General features: G+C 45.9%; 1 long non-coding RNA gene across 1 annotated transcript in view; it reads left to right on the top strand.

Moving 5' to 3' along the window:
- The window catches only part of LOC141070421 (uncharacterized), a 45,001-nt gene that overhangs the window by 23,401 nt on the left and 3,285 nt on the right, over positions 1 to 18,315 (top strand). The window lies entirely within an intron of this gene.

The raw sequence follows: 18,315 nt of genomic DNA, 5'->3' as shown, positions 1-18,315 counted from the left end.
TTGCAGCTGTCTTCTCACAGTACTGTAAACTCTACTGTACTGCCCCCCATCTCCCTCCACATGCACTGGCTGCCAGAGAGATAGAAGCTGAAGTACTATGAGAGATCAACTGCTTAAACAAATGTTTGTAGCAAGAAAAAGTTCACTTCTGCTGTACTGTGTTAGCTCTGCAATGCTCTGTTAGCTCTGATCTCACCGCAAAGCTGTGTGTGTAATTATAAGAGCAGATTGTCAGACATTACACTGGTAGCTCCCCTTTTAATTTAAGATAATCTTTGCAGGCAGATTCTCAGGGAGATCGGTGTGTGGCCCATAGATCTTAAGTTCTTAACACTCATTTACATATTAGAAAAACATGGATTTCTCTGGAATAAGACATCGAATCGCAGATATCAAAGTATCATTTTATTGAGCTTCCTATGACCTGCATGACCATGCATGTCAGCTTAGAAGAGTTCATCTTACTAACATATTCCCTTTAAATTCTGAGTTAATAGAAGGGGTTTCTTTTTTCAGGATACTTTTTATTTGAGCGAAAAAATTGCTAGAAAGCATATCTCTCACTGCAGAGCATCTGTCCTGTCTTGCTCAATATTCATTCACATAAAATTATTAAAAAGGTAATACCCTTTTATTTACTAACTGCACCAGAATTCTATTACTGCATAAATGATAGGATGTGGCACAATTTTCTTGTTGACTCCTATCTATGCATTTTACAGCATTACTGCAACATTTTTCTTACTGTATCTGCAATTTTCTAATTGATGCACCATTTCTGGGGTGTCTGAGGGCTGGTGTTATTAATCTTGGAAGGGGCCAACATCCATGGCCCTTACCAGCCTATTAATATCAGCCCACAGCTGTCTGCTATACCTCTGCTGGTTATTAAAAATAGGGGGACCCCACATCACTTTTCTTTTGGCCCCCTCTTTTTAATAACCAGTAAACGCTATGCAGACAGTGATATTAATAATCTGCGAAGACTCATAGATAGAGGCTGCTTCCCAGAATAATAACAAAAGCTTTAATCTGTCTGCTTTCCCTCAACTGGTTAGTAAAAATAATAAGGACCCCACGCCATTTTTTTCATTTATTCATTCAGAAAAATGCTCATGCAAAGCACTGATTCTATATCTCACCGGCATCTTTAAATTTATCTATTGTGAATTCATTATACTTGGCTGATGAAATGTCGTGTTTTCCTTCAGATGGGTGTGCAAAAATTAAATTTTTTCTCTCGCACCAATTGACTTGCACTGGCGATTGCGATCAAATTCTCACAGACAATTCCAGCATGCTCCAAGCTTTTCCTCAGTCCGATGTGAGCTAAGAAAAAACTCGCAGATGAGCACTGACTCATTTACTAACATTGGTCAGAGGGCAATGTGATGTTTTGTGGCATTGCACGCCTCCGTATTATACACCAGTGTGAGTCCTATCTCTTTTATCCAGCTGGTTTATGACCTCAGGCCACATGAAAGTTGTTTATGTAAGGAAGCAAAAAGCCTGTAAAAACAAAACGTTGCTTTCCTGAAATCAAGCTGCAAAAATGATACATGCAAGTGAGAAAAGAAATGGTGGACAACTTTAATTTCCAATTCCTACTCATCATTGTTGCTTTTCTTGCTTTATGTTTGTAAACCTTCACTCTGTCCACAAAGCTTTTTACAGGTCCTTGTCAATATTAGGTCACTTTTGACGGCGCTTAGAATTTTTATGTACGCGATGAAAGGATTCATTTGCCAAAACGGCTTCCTCCTCTTAGAGAGCTCTCAAGCCTGCGACACACACTTCTGCACTTTTGATTAATCTAGAATCACCCACTTGCAAAACACACATCAAATGCAAAAAAATATACGAGAGCGATAAGCCCTTCCGTTTGTCTCTCTCTGCCAATTATGTAAAAGTGACCTCACCGGCACGAAATATATATATGTACAGAAACCAACCCAGATGCGGCCCAGTGCGCCGAATGCTGCAGGGCGCGCGCTTTATCTTAGCAAAACAATTTCTGCCTCATGTGAACACTTTTTTTTCCTGTTTGCCTTCCCCTGAACACGAGATGGACGTCTGAGATTGTGTTCAGTCTCTGCCAATCCCCCAGTCCTTCAGATGTCTCACAGCAGCTTGGAATATGTGTCCAAACCACAATCTCATTTGCACCCACTTTAAATCCTCCAACACAGTCTTACGAATGCGTGGAACAAATATGTCTGTAAAATGACACTCCAGGAGAAACTTTAATTTGTAATGTGAATTCTCACCTGTAATCTTGATGCCACCTCTGACACATTACATCCTGACAATCCTGCACTGTAATTTTTGTCCACTCCTACAGAGGACTAAATTATTTGCAATGCATTTGGCATGCGTGCTGCTGCGCTGGCACCGTCTGCAGCCTCTCCTGTGCCTTTTTTGTGTTTTTGGAGCTGTAACTTTACAGTCATTTGCTCACAATAGGTAAATCTCTGTAAAGCCTCTGTGATGTGTCCCTCTTCCTTATTGATGAAGGAGCAAAAAAATTAAGAAACATGTAGTCACCAGAGCCACTTCTTGCAGGCACCAATTTCTACAAGAAGTTGGGTTATTTCAATTTAAGAAATTTGCAGTAAAGGGGTTGTCCTGGCTTTTATCGAGTCTGCAGTCACTTTCTATGTACTGCAGACTTGTAAGTCATCACGGCACACAAGGTGTACACTGTCAGGGTTCTCCAGTGCTGGCGGACATGTGACCGCAAGTATGCACTTTGTATACATACCATCACGTGCCAACTAAACTTGTGCAGCCTTGCTCAATGCAAGTGAATTGAGCAAAGCCGGACACGTCTAGTCGGAATGTGGTCGAAAGTATATAAATCATGACCGCCCCCTCCCGGAGAATCCTGATAGTGTGCAGTGTGAGGAAACAGTGAGCCCCCAAGCCTGGGAAACCCCTTTAAATCCTTGAAATATGTTACTATTTGAGGGTGGTTAAAATAAAAAAAAAAGTCCACATTACTTGAGATTCAGATTAAAAATGCGACGCGCCCTAAAAGTTAACTGCAAACCCTCAACTAGAGTTGAGCGACTTTTGGTTTTTTAGGGTCGCGTTTCGTTTCGTGAAACCCGACTTTTCCAAAAGTCGGGTCGAGCAAGATCGTCCGATTATAGGGAAAAGTCGGGGTCGTCCCGAAACACGAAACCCAATGTAAGTCAATGGGGAATAAAAGTCGGCAGTGAGAGGAGGACAGGAAACACACCTACAGTGCCCATTTGAATGCCAAAAGCATCAATTCTTCTTACTTAAGCTTGTCAACCTTAATTAACTTCATAATACAAGTTACGCACTGAAAAATGGGGGTTATTTGGCTAAAGTTGTGGGGGGGGAGGGCTGGCTGCAGGTTTTCATGTGCCCTGGGCGAAAGAGCGCCCCTTTAACACATACCACAACTCATCATGCTCCGATACGGCAGATAAATATCGGTATAGTACAATGAAAAATACCTCACTTTTTACATCTCATGACGAGGCCCATCTATTTCTCCATACAGAATCATTGGTCCCATATAATGTTTGAAACAGTATATGATGAGCTCCACATAATGCTACAGTATATGTTGGTCCCCATGGATGAAGCTCCACTGTCTTATGGGCCCAAATAATGCTCCAAACATAATGGGCCCCATTTCTAATGCTCTAGTGTATAATGGGCCCTGTAAATGCTGCTCCAGTGTCTGATGTCCACCTTTGGAATGTTCCAGTGTATGGTGGGCCCCATTTATCATTCTCCAGAGTATAGTGCTCCCCAAAAATTGCTGTCCCAACATTGAAAACAATCAAATAAGTCTCCTCGCTAGGGAATCCCTGTACTTGTCTGGACAGGTGCTGTAGCTTGCTTAACAGCTCGCCAGCCGTTCTCACACCCAGTATGGATTGCACGTGATTGCACAAAGGTTAGAAAGGGTACCGTATCCCTGGATAACATGTATGGATAGCATACACATTCAAAATATATGTCTCAGGAGGCAGGCTCAGACGGTGTCAGGCCCAGTATGGATTGCACGTGATTGCACAAAGGTTAGAAAGGGTACCGTATCCCTGGATAACATGTATGGATAGCGTACACATTCAAAATATATGTCTCAGGAGGCAGGCTCAGACGGTGTCAGGCCCAGTATGGATTGCACGTGATTGCACAAAGGTTAGAAAGGGTACCGTATCCCTGGATAACATGTATGGATAGCGTACACATTCAAAATATATGTCTATACAGCATGAGGCAGGCTCAGACGGTGTTAGGCCCAGTATGGATTGCACGTGATTGCACAAAGGTTAGAAAGGGTACCGTATCCCCGGATAACATGTATGGATAGCGTACACATTCAAAATATATGTCTATACAGCATGAGGCAGGCTCAGACGGTGTTAGGCCCAGTATGGATTGCACGTGATTGCACAAAGGTTAGAAAGGGTACCGTATCCCTGGATAACATGTATGGATAGCGTACACATTCAAAATATATGTCTATACAGCATGAGGCAGGCTCAGACGGTGTTAGGCCCAGTATGGATTGCACGTGATTGCACAAAGGTTAGAAAGGGTACCGTATCCCCGGATAACATGTATGGATAGCGTACACATTCAAAATATATGTCTCAGGAGGCAGGCTCAGACGGTGTCAGGCACAGTATGGATTTGACGGCCCAGATTACACAGCGGAGGAGCAGGGAGAGGTAAAGATTGCAAATGCTGGGGCCCTGCCCAAGCAAGGGGGGCCCACTCGTGGGCGTCGGTACTGGCACTGGGCCCCTCATAGTACAGCGGTGTGTCTGACGGCGGGTGTGCACCACCACCGTCAGAGACACTTGATTGCACTATGAGGGACCCTGTGCCAGTGCCCGCACCCAAGAGTCGGCCTACCCACCTGTCCAGGGCAACGGCACTCGCACGGTGTCGTGCGGTAGGTGGTGACCCCGGCCATGGGGGGGGGAGGCAGCACAGTTAGGGAGTTTTAGAAAGTGGCATATGTTGATGTTGGACATTCAGCTGATGCAAAAGGCGAAATAGGTGAAGTACCAGGAAGAGGTGGACCAAAACAAGCCATTTTTCTGTCACCCTATGTGTCATCAGGGGAAGGTGGGACAAAATCCTTGGAAACCCATGCGTGGTTCATTTTAATGAAGGTTAGATCATCCACATTTTGGGTTGACAGACGGGTCCTTTTTTCTGTCAGTATTGATCCAGCTGCACTGAAGACTCTTTCCGAATGCACACTTGCAGCTGGGCAAGCGAGCTCCTGTAAGGCATATTGGGCCAATTCAGGCCAGGTGTCCAGTTTAGCGGCCCAATAGTCAAAGGGGAATGATCTGTGTGGGAGAACATCGATATGGGAGGAAAAGTAGTTTGTAACCATAGTTGACAACTGCTGTCTCCTGTCACTTTCCATCGATGCAGTATTACCAGTTGTGTGAGCGGTATTTGAAAAATCAGTCCACAACATTGTCATGAAACCCCTGTCTCCAACGCCACTTCTGCTGTGTGCACCACGAACACCTCTGCCAAGCTGCCCCCGGCCCGTACGGCTCGTGTGAGAACCATCACCGCTGCTGTGTGCTGGGAATGCCTCAAGCAACCGATTTACCAGAGTTGCTTGTTTATTAGCCAATATTAGGTCAAGGTTCTCCTGTGACATGATGTTTTGTAATTTGCCTTTATAGCGTGGATCCAGGATGCTGGCCAACCAGTAGTCGTCATCGTTCATCATTTTGGCAATGCGGGGGTCCCTTTTTAGGATCCGCAAGGCATAATCTGACATGTGGGCCAATGTTCCCGGTGTCAATGATGCACTGCGAGTGCTGGGTGGAGGAGCACTTTCTGGCAAATCCACATCCCTCCAGTCACGCACAAACCCTGTACCAGACCTTGCCACGCCAACATTTTCACTTGCCCCACGAGATGCATCCTCCTCCCCTAAGTAATCATCCCCATCATCCTCCTCCTCCTCCTCTTCTTCCTCCACCTCGTCCAGGAGAGGTCCCTGAGCAGACAATGGCTGAATGTCATCAAGGATTCCCTCCTCCTCTTCCTCCTCATCAACATTGGCTGCAGACGCCTGCTCCTTAAGGTGCGTCAAAGTTTGCATGAGCAGACGCATAAGTGGGATGCTCATGCTTAGGATGGCGTCGTCTGCGCTTACCAGCTGTGTGCATTCCTCAAAACACTGAAGGACTTTACAAAGGTCTTTCAGCTTCGACCACTGCACGCCTGTCAACTCCATGTCTGCTCTCAAAGCGCCTGGCCGTGTATCCTCCCACAAATGCATTATGGCCTGCCTCTGCTCGCACAGCCGCTCCACCATGTGCAGGGTGGAGTTCCACCTTGTTGCAATGTCGATAATGAGGCGGTGGTTGGGAAGGTGGAGCAATCGCTGCAGCTTCTGCATACGAACGGAGTGTACAGGCGACCGGCGGATGTGCGCGCACAGTCTTCGCACCTTCTGGAGCAGGGCTGTTAACTCCGGATAATTTTTGAGGAAGCACTGCACCACCAGGTTCAAGGTGTGAGCCAAGCAAGGTATGTGGCTGAGTTTTGAAAGGGCTATGGCTGCCACAAAATTACGGCCGTTATCACTAACTACCTTGCCTGCCTCAAGATGTACACTGCCCAGCCATGACTCAGTTTGTCGCTTCAAGTACTCGGCCAGCACCTCGGCGGTGTGTCTGTCGCCCAAACACATCATCTGCAACACAGCCTGCTGACGCTTTCCACTAGCTGCTCAATAGGGGGACACATCGTGTGCAACAGTGGCAGCTGCAGATGGAGTGCTCGTACGACTGCGCTCTGTGGACGAGCTTTCGCTTCTGGAGGAGGAGGAGGAGGGTCGAACGCCTACAGCCAACTGTTTCCTATACCGTGGGCTAGGCAGCACTGTCCCACCACCGCTGTCCCCTGTGGACCCTGCATCCACCACATTAACCCAGTGCGCAGTGATGGACACGTAACGGCCCTGGCCATGCCGACTGGACCATGCATCAGTTGTGAGGTGCACCTTTCCGCTCACTGACTGCTTGAGTGCATGGACAATGCGGTCTTTCACATGATGGTGGAGGGCTGGGATGGCTTTGCGAGAGAAGAAGTGGCGACTGGGTAGGTCATAGCGTGGTACTGCATAGGCCATGAGTTCGCGGAAAGCTGTGCTTTCCACCAACCGAAAGGGCATCATCTCAAACGAGATTAGTTTGGCAATGTGGGCGTTCAAACCCAGTGTACGCGGATGAGAGACTGAGTACTTTCTTGACCTACTCATAGTGTCTGGGAGGGTGAGCTGGACTTGAGAGCTGCATATGGTGGAAGTAGCGGTGGACAGGGCGGACTGAGAGAGGGTTGATGATGGTGATGGAGTTGGTGTTCTTTCTGATGGCCTAGAATCAGTCTTTCGTTGATATAACAGTGGGATTCCCTGACTGCTGTGGTCTTGCCACGACACCTCAACATTTGCTGCTGTGCTAACCGGTGGGCTTACAGTGGGGGAAACAATGTAGCGTTGCTGACTACCTTCGTTGTGATCAGTTGCACATGTGGCACTTGAGGTTTGGTGTTGTGTCCACGCTTGCAAGTGCATGCTGGTTAAATGTCTAAGCATGCAACTGGTATTCAAATTTTTCAGATTTTTCCCTCGGCTAAAGGTCTTTGCGCACTTCTTACAGATAACCTTGGCCTGATCATGAGGATTTTGGTCAAAAAAGTGCCACACTGCACTCTTCCTACTTTGGCAGACATTTTGCGGCCTAGCACGCTGTGATCTTTTGACCCTCTGGACAAGCTGTCCAGCAACTCTTTTGATGTTTGGAACCTGTCTTTGGAGTGCTCCGGGCCTGCCAGATAACAGCTGTTGCGATGTCGATGTCTGCTGTGGATGCTCCTCATCTGAGCTATTGGAAGCAGCACCCTCTTCCCCCAATGGATGCCAATCTGGGTCAACAACTGGGTCATCCATCACCTCCTCTTCTATGTCATGTGCACCTTTCTCTGTGTCACCGTGTATGGTGGTATAGTGTGCGGGAAGGGGCACCTGAGTCTCATCAGGGTCAAAATCTGGCTCTGTACACTGCGAGGACAATGTAGTGCTCTGAGTGAATGTACCAGCAGAATCATCCATCAGCGGCTGTGCATCAGTGCACTCCATGTCAGATTCATCTTGGCCTGGGTAATTCACCATTTCACTTGATAATCCAGGCATGGTATGTGAAAACAGCTCCATGGAGTAATCAGTAGTATGGCCTGCGTCATCCTTCAATCTTGGTTGGGGTGAAGGACACAAGGAAAGGTGTGGTTCATGAACATGAGCCTCCAATGACGACTCAGTGCTTTTACTTTTTACAACTGAAGAAGAGGAGGCGATAGAGCTGGAGGCTGAGTCAGCAATGTAAGACAAAACTTTTTCCTGATGCTCTGCCTTTAAAAGCGGTTTGCCAACTCCTAGAAAACTAAGCGTTCAAGGCCTTATGTAGCCAGACGATGACGCAGGGTCAGCACCTCCTGCATTCGGTCCTATTTTGCTCTTGCCACTACCATCAGATCCACCACCAACACCATCATTACCAGCTGCCAACCCCCGCCCAATTCCACGGCCTCTTCCACCAGCCTTCCTCATTTTTGGTAGAAATGTAGACAAAATCCAACAAACTATATAGTAATGTAAAACAAGGTACAAGGTGTCTATAGGACAGGGGAGATTTAGAATTTCTGCACACACTTGTGGACAGTGGACACTTTTGGATTGTGTGAGGCCCACTGATATCTGAGCGCTATGTGACACGCTCGATGGCACAGCTGCCTGTGACCAAAGTGACGAGAGGATAATGGAGATTTTGAATCTCTGCGCACACTTTTGGACACTGGACACTTGTGGATTGTGTGAGGCCCACTGATATCTGAGCGCTATGTGACAGGCTCGATGGCACAGCTGCCTGTGACCAAAGTGACGAGAGGATAATGGAGATTTTGAATCTCTGCGCACACTTTTGGACACTGGACACTTGTGGATTGTGTGAGGCCCACTGATATCTGAGCGCTATGTGACAGGCTCGATGGCACAGCTGCCTGTGACAAAAGTGACGAGAGGATAATGGAGATTTTGAATCTCTGCGCACACTTTTGGACACTGGACACTTGTGGATTGTGTGAGGCCCACTGATATCTGAGCGCTATGTGACAGGCTCGATGGCACAGCTGCCTGTGACAAAAGTGACGAGAGGATAATGGAGATTTTGAATCTCTGCGCACACTTTTGGACACTGGACACTTGTGGATTGTGTGAGGCCCACTGATATCTGAGCGCTATGTGACACGCTCGATGGCACAGCTGCCTGTGACAAAAGTGACGAGAGGATAATGGAGATTTTGAATCTCTGCGCACACTTTTGGACACTGGACACTTGTGGATTGTGTGAGGCCCACTGATATCTGAGCGCTATGTGACACGCTCGATGGCACAGCTGCCTGTGACCAAAGTGACGAGAGGATAATGGAGATTTTGAATCTCTGCGCACACTTTTGGACACTGGACACTTGTGGATTGTGTGAGGCCCACTGATATCTGAGCGCTATGTGACACGCTCGATGGCACAGCTGCCTGTGACCAAAGTGACGAGAGGATAATGGAGATTTTGAATCTCTGTGCACACTTTTGGACACTGGACACTTGTGGATTGTGTGAGGCCCACTGATATCTGAGCGCTATGTGACACGCTCGATGGCACAGCTGCCTGTGACCAAAGTGACGAGAGGATAATGGAGATTTTGAATCTCTGCGCACACTTTTGGACACTGGACACTTGTGGATTGTGTGAGGCCCACTGATATCTGAGCGCTATGTGACACGCTCGATGGCACAGCTGCCTGTGACCAAAGTGACGAGAGGATAATGGAGATTTTGAATCTCTGCGCACACTTTTGGACACTGGACACTTGTGGATTGTGTGAGGCCCACTGATATCTGAGTGCTATGTGACACGCTCGATGGCACAGCTGCCTGTGACCAAAGTGATGAGAGGATAATGGAGATTTTGAATCTCTGCGCACACTTTTGGACACTGGACACTTGTGGATTGTGTGAGGCCCACTGATATCTGAGCGCTATGTGACAGGCTCGATGGCACAGCTGCCTGTGACAAAAGTGACGAGAGGATAATGGAGATTTTGAATCTCTGCGCACACTTTTGGACCCTGGACACTTGTGGATTGTGTGAGGCCCACTGACATCTGAGCGCTATGTGACAGGCTCGATGGCACAGCTGTGACCAAAGTGACGAGAGGATAATGGAGATTTTGAATCTCTGCGCACACTTTTGGACACTGGACACTTGTGGATTGTGTGAGGCCCACTGATATCTGAGCGCTATGTGACACGCTCGATGGCACAGCTGCCTGTGACCAAAGTGACGAGAGGATAATGGAGATTTTGAATCTCTGCGCACACTTTTGGACACTGGACACTTGTGGATTGTGTGAGGCCCACTGATATCTGATCGCTATGTGACACGCTCGATGGCACAGCTGCCTGTGACCAAAGTGACGAGAGGATAATGGAGATTTTGAATCTCTGCGCACACTTTTGGACACTGGACACTTGTGGATTGTGTGAGGCCCACTGATATCTGAGCGCTATGTGACACGCTCGATGGCACAGCTGCCTGTGACCAAAGTGACGAGAGGATAATGGAGATTTTGAATCTCTGCGCACACTTTTGGACACTGGACACTTGTGGATTGTGTGAGGCCCACTGATATCTGAGCGCTATGTGACACGCTCGATGGCACAGCTGCCTGTGACCAAAGTGACGAGAGGATAATGGAGATTTTGAATCTCTGCGCACACTTTTGGACACTGGACACTTGTGGATTGTGTGAGGCCCACTGATATCTGAGCGCTATGTGACACGCTCGATGGCACAGCTGCCTGTGACCAAAGTGACGAGAGGATAATGGAGATTTTGAATCTCTGCGCACACTTTTGGACACTGGACACTTGTGGATTGTGTGAGGCCCACTGATATCTGAGCGCTATGTGACACGCTCGATGGCACAGCTGTGACAAAAGTGACTAGAGGATAAGGGAGATTGGATTGCTTTTAAAAAAGCAGTTTGCGGAGCAGTGGGTAAACAGCAATGCCAGCGTGTCAGGAAGCCTTAAAAGGCAGCCCAACAACCAACACCACTGATACACCACAATATAGCCTCCCCTTGCACTGCACACACAGTGACTTGTGTGTTGTGCAGGCCAAATCGCTAGCAGCAGAAGCAGTTTTTTTGTCTTCTTCCCTGCCTAACGCTCTCCCTACAGAATCAGCAGCAACCTCTCCCTATACTAAGATCGGCAGAAGTAAGATGGCGGTCGGCGTGCACGCCCTTTTATACCCCCTGTGACGCCCACCAAAGCAAGCCAATCACTTGCATGCCCTTCTGAAAGATGGTGGTGACCCGTGCCTAGGTCATCACGTTGCCCACAGTGTCCGTGGATCCTGATTGGCTGAAAAAGAGCGCAAAACAAACTTTTGAAACGCGACTTTGGCGCGTAAGTCGCCGACCTCGTGGCCGACCTCATCCTAGGGTTGGGTTTCGTTTCATGAAACCCGACTTTGCCAAAAGTCGGCGACTTTTGAATTTTTTCGGCCCGTTTCGCTCAACTCTACCCTCAACACATGGTTTTAAAAATAATTAATTAAAAGGAAACCCTACTCACCTTACCGATCCCCTACCGCTCTGGATCCTAGTCCCTGCCGCTCTCTATATCCTGTTCCAGTGAAGGTATCTGCGATGGACAGCTCGCAGTGGGAGCATATGAGGCATTTTTAATCATATCGGACAACCCCTTTAATGCCCTTTTGAAACCTGACACAGTGAAAGGTAGAACTCACCTAGCCAGAAAGGTTATGTTATGACTAGACAGGGCTGGAGGGTAATGTGAGATGGTTACTTTTATTTTTAGAGAATCCTTTTAGTGCATATAGGGCAGAGAGTCCCCAATCTGTGACAATTCTCAAGGCATTTCTGTCGGAATTTGAATTTCTGCTCCAAACTTTGACCACTGGACCAATTTAAGCAGAAAAAAATGTGACATACACAAAAAAAAAATCAAAAAATTATGATGCTTCTTTTTCTTCCAGGGTACGGTTTAGTAAAAACAGGTAAAAAAAAATACTCACTGTCTGAACAGAAATGTGGATTCTTCATTGCTACTCGAGGAGTATTTGAAATAGTTTCTCATGGAAATTTGGAAGTGGATCCACTTCACAATCCATGTGAAGACAACTCTAATAGTATGTTCACAAATGGCTTTTTTCAAGAAAAATCCCCGTTGGGAATACATCTGATTTTTTTTAAGCGTTTTTTAGCTCTAGGACTAGGGTGACACGATCATGTTCTCCGCATTCGCAAGAAAAAATGGTTCGATCATCCTAATCACAATCTGATCAGAGTTTGATCAAAGTGAGATCAGTTTTTTTTTATTTAAAAAAATGTTCTCCATCTTCTCCATTCTATCAGTCCGTGAAATTCGGACTGCACGCAGATGCTATACAAAGAATGAACATAAAGCACAGCCAGTGGTTAAGAGAAGTAGCACGTTCAATCTTGGGGCAGCTTCCTGGAAATTTTAAGTAACCCTGAAAGATGCCTGCGGCAGTCAAAACGTCAGTAAATCGGCAATGAAGATGCTTGTCCTAAAACATTGCTGGTGTCTTCCTGAAGTGTCTTTGCCTTGGAGAAGGTGGGTATGTCGGTGACTAAACATAGCTGTTGGCTTAGGGTAGGTTCACAGTTTTGTTTTATGTGTATCTCCTTCAAAATTCACATGAAATAACTCTGTGAACACACAAAGCAGTTTTTGAAGCTATTTTTGCTGCCAAATGACTTAAAAATGAAGTTTGGGGTAAGTTCCTGGATGGAATATGCGATATGTCCATTTTTTTTTCCAGCATGAAGTTTCAAAATTCTGTTGGGACAAAAAAAAACTAAAATTCACTACATAAGCGATAGGGTTGAGGAAAAGGATTCGAAGGACCCCGTTCTAGTGGTCATGTTGGTAGTCCTGCTGGAGTCCTTTCTGATTAGTAGTTCCAGTGCTATGTCATAATGGCCTACAAATCAGAAATATGCAGTTTTCATGTGGATTTTGGAGCAGAACAGAGTAGAAATCCATGTGAGCAAAGCCTAAGAGGAACAAGAAAATGCGCCATAACTATTAACTGTCAAATAGTGATGAGCGAACGTGCTCGGATAAGGTGCTATCCCTTACGCTCGGGTGCTAACCGAGTGTCTGCATCGTGCTCGAAAAATATGTTCCAGTCCCCGCTGCTGCATGTCTCGCTGCTCTTCAACAGATGCAACACATACAGGGATTGGCCATTTGTTAGCCAATCCATGCAAGTCGTACGGCTGTCGAAGAAACTCAAACATAGTTTTCGAGCCCGACGAAGACACTCGGTTAGCACCCGAGCATAAGGGATAGCACCTTATCCCGAGAATGCTCACTCATCACGACTGTCAAACTCAACAACAAAGACTGCACCAAAAAAAACTTTTAACAAACTGAGGATTGAAGAAAAATATGAACTGAATGAATAAATACCATGTAAGAAACTCAGTGGTGAGAGAAATATTACACTACTGGGGTTTTTATCTCCAGGATGTATTAAATGTATCTATTCCCTGACAGCAGAGACCTTGACAAGAAATGAATGTGCAAGCATTGCAGAAACTTCCTATTATTAGATGTTTTTATCGTAACTTATAGAAACCTCCTTTAGACAGGTGCTGGTTTCTTACAATCTCAATTTTCTTTACTGAGAAACTGTGTAAAAACCGAGCACAAATTAAGACGACGTGCCAAAGTCACCCACAACAACCATAAAGTTGTGGCCTTTATCAGCCTCCGGGAGTAATGAAAGTGTTAATCTCGCCGGGCACATTAGATGGCGATGGTTCAGCCAATCGTTCGGCCGGCGGCCATCTCTACTATACAAGAGCGCTCAATTGGCAATGTGCAGTCAGACATGCCAGACAGATATTTCCCCCAATAAATTATGTCCGGGACCTCACACATTATTATTAATTATGGCTTTATTATTTGCAGCAAATTTTATGAACTCGTATAATTGCATCTTTTTTACATATGTGCAAAAATATACTTATCTCTATGAAAGTGTGTATAAGCCAGTCACGGATGAGTGCAGACACTTGGTTAGACTTTTAAAGGGTATCTCTGCTCTTAGCATGATTTTAGATAGGATTCCAAAATATTTCTCTTACATGTTCTATCCGTGGTTTTCACATTTAGCATACGTCCCATTATAGTCAATGGGCCTGTTGACATGACTATGTTAAAATAAACGGAGACATCCTTTTTGGATCTGAGTCATGGAGACGGATAACACAATGATGCCATTTGTGTGTGGTAAGTGATATTTCATGGACCCATAGACTTGTATGGGTAATTTTTGATCCATGACTCAGATCAAAACACAAACAAGTCTCCGTTAAGGCCCCGTCTCACATAACAAGATCGTTAGCGAGAGCGCTGAAATGTCACAGATTTAGGGACACAACAGCGACCTCGCCAGCAATTTCGCTACGTGTGACACAAAGCGGCGACCGGCCCCCCCGCTAGATATCGCTGATCGTGCTTGAATGTCCTGGGCCATTTTTTGATCATTGGCATCCCGCTGGCCAGCATGCATCGCTGTGTTTGACGCCAACGGCGACACAGAACTCAGTCACGGACCCGGGAGTTGTCAGAAAAGCTGCTCTGTGACAAGGTACCAGTGATCCTTACCAGGTCATATCGTTGTCGGGATCGCTGGTGCGTCGCTATGTGAAACGGGACCCTAATCCACATAAAAACCCACAGACATGTGAACAGCTCCATAGATTGTAATAGATACCTGTTTCATCTGTGAAAAACATGGCTAGAACACGAACGTGAAAAAAGAGACATCTGAATGAGGCCTAAAAATGGTCACGGACCAAAAATACATGGAATTTGGATTCATTACACGAATGCAAAATGGTCAGTCATTTGTCACCTTAAAAAAATGACTTTTTGTCTTTTATGCATAGCATAGTGAGCGGCTTACCAGAGGGCGCCTCCTGAAGGATGGAACGGTCACTTCATTTAACAGTTTTGCAGCTTTCAAAGCCAAAAGCGATTAAGAGAAACTCAAAAAGACTAAACATCTGAACAGTGAGTCGTTTCGACATTACTGTACTTACGTTCATTCTTTCTAGCATTTTATAAGCGTTTTTTTCACACGGGTTTCGGAGTGGACCCGCCTGAAAATGCTTTGTGGGCACATACTGTACCTGTAACCAGTTTTCAAAGGAGTATTCCACATTCAGATAGAAGTAGGATATGCCATTATGAGCAACAGCCCTGGGATTCCTCATGAAAGAAAAGACAATAGACTATGGGAGCTAGTTGATCAACACTTGAGTTTTTCTATAATTTTCTTAGCCTGCAATGGAGGGGGCTACAAAGAATTTGCAATCGGGTAGTCACTCTTTCAATTAGTGACAGACCTAGATATGGCCCAGATATGGCCCCAGACCCTTGGCACGGTCTGGTTCTGGTCAAATTTGCTCCTCTTTCCGACTTAGACTGGAAGAAGATTGCTTCAAAGAACAGACCCAACAATATGATCTGTTAGGTGCCGGTGGTTTCTTTTGTATACTGGTTCCAGAACTGTATCATGGTGTTCAGTATAACCACAAGTAATGATGCAGAAAGCCCTGGTATAACACGAAGCTTATGGGTCTTGGGGACAATTTTGGTACCATCTCACCTCCTTTTGTTAAGAGGTTATCCAAGACTATTTATTTTTTACTACGGCCTAAGAACTAACAGGCTGGTAATTTCTAATTGCTTGTCTGATTTGCCCGCCGCCAATCTCTACCGGCATAGAGCAGTCACAGACCACTCCTACCGGTGACTCAACGGTTCCAGTGAGGTCATGTTAACAAAGAAGCAGCTTCTCTTCCACTCTGTTGACAGGGCGTGACTGCCGACGTCATGCTGATTGACAGCCAGCTACTCAATGCCTAACTGCGGGGAGCTGGCTGTCAGTCAATACGAAGTCAGCAGTCACACCCTGTCCACAGAGCAGCATGGTACAGGAAGAGCATCGGAATCACTGGCAGGAACAGTCAGTGACCTCTCTGACCCGGCTCTGGGTAGAACAGGTTGTTGCCTCTGTCAGCATGTTTGCTTTTAGGCCCATAATAAAAAAAAAGTCTTGGATAACCCATTTAATGCCTTTACCCATTACATATTTTCCTACTGCCTCTTGCTATGATTCCGCAGCTACAATTCTTATGGGGTGATGGTATATAGCACCAAATAGTAGGTTAATGTTCCACCTTGGATTAAAGCTGATGGCAGAGTGTCCTGCTACTGTGATCCCCAGTGATCATCTCTGCTCTCTGTGACTGCAAGGGTTAAATTCCTCTGCAGCGCCACCACAGGATAAATTATGTACTTCTGGGTGGATACTGAAATCAATAGTCTGTCCAGGTAATGCATGGACACATGGAGTCTACAGAGTAGGACAAACCTGAATTGACGATAGACCACCTCTAATTCAGAATTCCTTAAAACCCATTTTAACAATTTCCAAAGCAAAATTTAGAATTGAATCTACACTTACAGCTTCAGATATTGCTGAGATTTTACTACAAAATGAACTGTAAAACTTAAGATATAAGAATCAGCTTAATATTTGGGAGGATAGCTTGGGATGCAGAGCTCGGGTGAATGCAAAAATAGAGATTTGGTGCATTCCTGATGAGGGGAAGGTTTTTTTTGCTTTTGATTTCTCTGGGAGGCCGTGCGGTTATCTAATGCTGGTTCTTTTTTTTTTGTTGGGGGGGGGGTGCTGTAAGCCGGCTATTAAAGCACTATGCTGGAGAGCGATCCCAGCTTTGCACCACTCTACAATGAGGTCAGGCAAAGCTGTGCACACTCTGTGAGCCATGGGTTAGCATTGGCTGATCCAGCGTGAGAAATCTCTGCACGCCATCCCTGGGTTGTCCAGGATGCAATGCTGTCATTTGAGAAATTTGCATGATAATGAGTACGGATTGGCATTTATGTAGAGTGATGCTAATAGGGGGATAAAAAAACAAGTCTGGGGGAGGGGAGAGGGAAAAGACAACTAAATAAGACTTATTATTAAAATGATACAAATCTAGAATTGTATTTCTCTGTCGTGGAAGTGTGACCTGGGGCTGATCAAAATATTGGATAAAGTGTTGTAGGATATGACCATCAAGTAAACTTAATTGTGACACCAAAACAGAACCCAGCGACTGGTCTGACATCATTCGCCTTGGACAGCATGCAAATTAATTGTTGTTGTGGCCAGGGGTTCATCTGCATAAAATACAGAGCTAATGAGCGTTTGCGGAATAATAAATAATTTGAAACTTCCTAACAAAAAAATAAATGAACCCTGCATCATACTGATCTAATTTGGTGCATCTTTTCTATAGCTGTACACTACCCATTGCTTGGTATACAGCAAGCATATGGCAGGTGCTGTGGGGAGTTCCCGGTATACAGCAGATCTTGTGGGGTGTTCCCGGTATACAGCAGGTGTTTTTGGGTTGTTTCCAGTATACGGCAGGTCTTGTGGGGTGTTCCCTGGTATGCGGCGGGTGTGGTGAGGTGTTACTGGTATACGGCAGGTCTTGTGAGGTGTTCCCGGTATACGACAGGCCTTGTAAAGTGCTCCAGGTATACGGCAGGTCTTGTGGGGTGTTCTTGATATATGGCAGGTCTTGTGGTCTTGTGGGGTGTTCCCGGCATATGGCAGGTCTTGTGAGGTGTTCCCGGTATACGGCAGGTCTTGTGAGGTGTTCCTGGTATACGGCAGGTTTTGTGGTGAGTTCCCATTATACGGCAGGTCTTGTGGAATGATCCCGGGATAGAGCAGGTCTTTTGTGGTGTTCCCAGTATACAGATGATCTTGTGGAGTGTTCCCGGTATACTGCAGGTCTTGTGGGGTGTTCCCTGTATACGGCAGGTTTTGTGAGATGTTCCAGGTATACAGCAGGTCTTGTGTGGTATTTCCTGTATATGACAGGTCTTGTGGGGAGTTACTGGTATATATCTTGTCTGGAGGGGTGTTCGGGTATACGTCAGAAATTATGGGATGATCCTGGTATACATCAAGTCTTGTGGGATTTCCTCGTATATGTAGGGTCTTATGCTGTGTTCACAATATACAGTGGTAAGTACTTACCAAAAGTTGTCCAAGGATGGAAAAGAGGGGACCAGGG

The sequence above is a fragment of the Dendrobates tinctorius genome, unplaced genomic scaffold (genome assembly GCF_039654945.1).
Source record: "Dendrobates tinctorius isolate UK_male_01 unplaced genomic scaffold, ASM3965494v1 ptg000014l, whole genome shotgun sequence".
Classification (NCBI taxonomy): Eukaryota; Metazoa; Chordata; class Amphibia; order Anura; family Dendrobatidae; genus Dendrobates; species Dendrobates tinctorius.
This window is presented reverse-complemented; position numbering and strand designations above follow the sequence as displayed.